The sequence below is a fragment of the Macrobrachium rosenbergii genome, chromosome 22 (assembly GCF_040412425.1).
Source record: "Macrobrachium rosenbergii isolate ZJJX-2024 chromosome 22, ASM4041242v1, whole genome shotgun sequence".
Taxonomy (NCBI): Eukaryota; Metazoa; Arthropoda; class Malacostraca; order Decapoda; family Palaemonidae; genus Macrobrachium; species Macrobrachium rosenbergii.
In genome coordinates, this window is record NC_089762.1 from 26,055,891 (window position 1) to 26,059,651 (window position 3,761).

Genomic DNA, 3,761 nt, shown 5'->3' on the forward strand with positions numbered 1-3,761 from the left:
ATTGTTGCAATGTACTCCATATTCCTTAATTCCCAGAAATAAACGAGAATATTTCAACAATCTACTCGAAACTTTCAAGTTATTTCACGCCCGTAATTGTACAAACTTACATTTTACCAACAGGGGTATCAGTTGCAACTTTAAACCATAATATTTCTAAAACTTTAATATTTCTGATATTTAACCATAATATTTCTAAAATTTTAATATTTCTGATATTTGTGTCCATATTAAAAAGAAACTCAGTAAGAGAAAGTGTCAATTGTTGTATTCCAAGGTTCTTAATTCCCCTAAATAAGCAAGTGTACTTCAACAACCCGCTTTAAACTTTTGTTAAATTATTTCAGAGTTTACCGACTATTGAAATTCTTGTTGTTTTGTCTTTACTTTCATGCCATTTCTGGCTCGATATTACTTTCTGAAGTTTCCAGTGTAAAGCAATTTCTTAACCATTTTTATTTTGCAAGAGATGGCAAGTAATGCAACCACAGGAATACTTATTTGCATTCTCTAACTTGTAATTAGTGTTGCTAAGGAAATTGGCTTCAAGTTACTCGAAGCCTTAAAACTTTCATTCAGTGGATGTCATTTGTTTACCTGAAGTTACCTAAAATCTGACAATCGGGGACCTTAGAATTTGTAAGGGAGCATACCCGGCCCCGGTATTAACCCGATACCATATGTATCCACCTTTGTCAAAGTCCAAGGCAAACTCATGCTATGTAAAGCAGACGGCCTCACGAAGATATCGTTTATTAATATAAAATTTGTCGACCACATAATATAGAAATGGGTGTATATGATACTTTGATCCCCGAGGGGCTAGTACTAAATACGGCGTCCCAAGGAGGTTTCGCCATGTTTTAGTACTAGCGCCTCGGAGTAGGTGACGCATAAAGGTGGGTACATACCGGATTAATACCCCAGGCCCTCAGGACTAATTTAAGGACCTTTAGTTTTACTTGGGCAACTAGTTGCAAATCTGTGACTACGACTTCAAGGTGTTTTAAATCCGTAGAACTATCAAAATATGTTATGATCAAAGGTAAGCAGTTTTATCCTCATCAACTTAAAATTGTGGGATGATGTTGAACATTATGAAAAAGACCTGCTCAATTTTCATCTGTCAAATTATATGCGTTCACATAACATGGATACATCTCAAAGTACAGACACAAAGATAATCAACGAAATATATGAGGAAATATTAAAAAAAAAAAAAAAGATTCTACAAAACAAATTTTCGGTGTGACTGTCGCCATCACTATTTAACACAGCAAAACACTTTGCCAGGGGGGAAAGGGGAATATTTTTAGCTGCAGCTTTGCTTAAAGTAATTTCTTGTTCAAAAACGACCATCTTGGGTGTAAGTTTGCTTTTCACTTCGATTTAAACACTATGGCCCAATGTTGGAAGGTTTCACAAATAAGAACAGGGTGGCACCTATTTCTGGTATACTATAAGATTGAATCAACTCGTCATTTTCGTCTTCCTTCCAATGCTTACCAAGATTACGAATATAATGGCACTGAATTTATAAGCTTGAAATGGCTTTGAAACCTACGGCAACATTTAATGACGAAATCATTACTAGCAACACTATTATTACACGATTTTGTATCAATACTATTTATTATCGTTGCTACTTTGGACAGAGGTTTATTTGGGTGATGTATAATTTGAGATAAATCATTCAATAAGGTAAAAATGTTTCTATAACCATTTGGAAGCCAAATGACTGTTTAATTCAACAGGCAAATTACTGCAGTTTTTTAAAGATTCCCTTATACAGTACTGCTTCCTTTTCATCAACAATATTAGGTAATAATGATAATCTGTGGCTATTTGCTATACTGTACATCTGTAACCTACACGTTAAATATAGCTTCTCAAAACAGTTAATAACAAATCAAATATCTGTTTGGTATCCATTAATGACTATTTCATACAACTTCCCAAGTATTTAAGTTCAACAAACATACCGAGAGTGGCCAAATTTATTTGGAAGTGGCTATTTTTAGGCCAGTAATAATATAACAACATTAGCGAAATAAGATAACATCAAGCCTTACCTTTCCTAACCTAACACCAAAACTCGGTCGTAACGTCCTTTCAGACTCGAACGTCCCTTTAACCGCCACAGTATTTAACAACAGCTCTGGTGTTCATTTATGCATTGCGTAAAAATTACCACGCCCGATTTCTACATTTTTTGTTATTCAATATATGCCTTGTAAGAATCGAAGCACATCGTATATGTTTAAAAGACTTTTGGCCTAATCTCGAACCTGTGACTGCGTATAAATAAGGACACACCTTTACTGAAATAAGTTATCGGTCACAGGTACGATAAATCAGTTTTTAATACAGTAAATGGAGGTGCTAGCCTAACCTCGTTTCCCTAACCTAGCATATAAATAATAAGCGGTAAAGTACAAACAGTAGGCCATTGTCTTTTCCAGCATAGCTGTCTCCGTTCTTGATAACACGATCGAGAAGGGTAATGCGAAAAATTACCACGCTGTATGAGGCTACACTCAAGTTTACTGAATTCTAACTACGCTACAATAAATATATTTGTCTTGTTCAACTTGGTTTGCCGGTCAACTACGCTAAACCAAACGTTTGTCTTACAAGCGCGTTTGGTTAATTTTGGATGCATTTTCTGTTATAAACAAACTGATAACCAGTAATTCTATATATTAGCTCCGCGCTTTCTTTACCTTTTCAACTGTTTTTTTTCTACATTTTTTGGGGTTCCGATACTGGCAGTGCATCTGTTTGTTGTCGGCCAAATGGAATGTCCCTTCGCCGTGTTTAGTACTGGCCCGGGGGGTTGGGTACCCATACGTTAACAAGTTATTGCACTTGCCGGACGGGATATGAACCGTTCGAAACAGACGTATATATATCCCCGTGCTCTGCCTTGTGAAGATCGCGTATGGAAACCCTTTGTTGGATGGACTTCAGGGGTTAATTACACTCAAGCGCCAAAAATTAAAGGCACATTCATAATTAGCAACCAAAAAACTGTGGAAAAAGTTAAGTTAGAAGGCAGTCGCCGCCGCGGAGCTACTATATAGTTCTACCCTGATAACCTAAGCAAAACATTTATGGAACCAATCCGTGTAGCACTATAACTTTACCTTAAATGAGAAAACAAACGGTTCTCAACGGGCCGGGAGCTCCAGGGAGATCTACTTAACAAAACTTCAGAAAGGTAACTGTAACTCGACGTCGACGAATATCAAAGTAAAGGGTGTTCACTTTTTTAAATTCAACATTTTTCTTTCCTGTTTTGAAAGATGTGACATGGGAACTCTAAGTACTTGATTGACTACAAAAGTTCGCTCACAGAACTGCGCAGCATTTTGTAATTTTTAAGAATCTAGAATATTGTTTAATTCCTTGCGGTAGTAAGAAAATGAAAAGATGGTTACCCAAAGTAGTGCGCTGGACAGTGGTGTTACATTTTTAGACTTATTTTAAATGACTGAATTGCACAGCGTTATGAATGTGAACTGTAAAATGCCTTTGTAAAACTCCTGAAATAAGAGAAGAGGGAAAAAAGAGCAGCGCAGAACTTAAACCATATTGGACTGGGCAACTTCACTGCTCGTCTGCACAACGTATACGTATAGCCTTACCTGCCGCGGTACATTCTTTAATCGTCGACAGAGTGTGTCAGAGCGATGCTTCAGTATTCCATTGATAACATTCCCCTGACATTCTTTTTGTAAAGTATTATTTCTTATCTTTTC

General features: G+C 36.5%; 1 protein-coding gene across 3 annotated transcripts in view; it reads right to left on the reverse strand.

The window, feature by feature from the left end:
• LOC136850684 (ufm1-specific protease 1-like) overlaps window positions 1–3,251 on the reverse strand; it is an 87,436-nt gene extending 84,185 nt beyond the window's left edge. The window contains exon 1 of one of the 3 annotated variants that reach the window (XM_067124490.1): window positions 3,147–3,251. The gene's annotated coding sequence lies outside the window, so the exon portion shown is untranslated. The remainder of the gene's footprint in view (window positions 1–3,146) is intronic. The other 2 variants (XM_067124484.1, XM_067124487.1) reach the window with 2 other exon arrangements.
• Window positions 3,252–3,761: the final 510 nt, after the last annotated feature.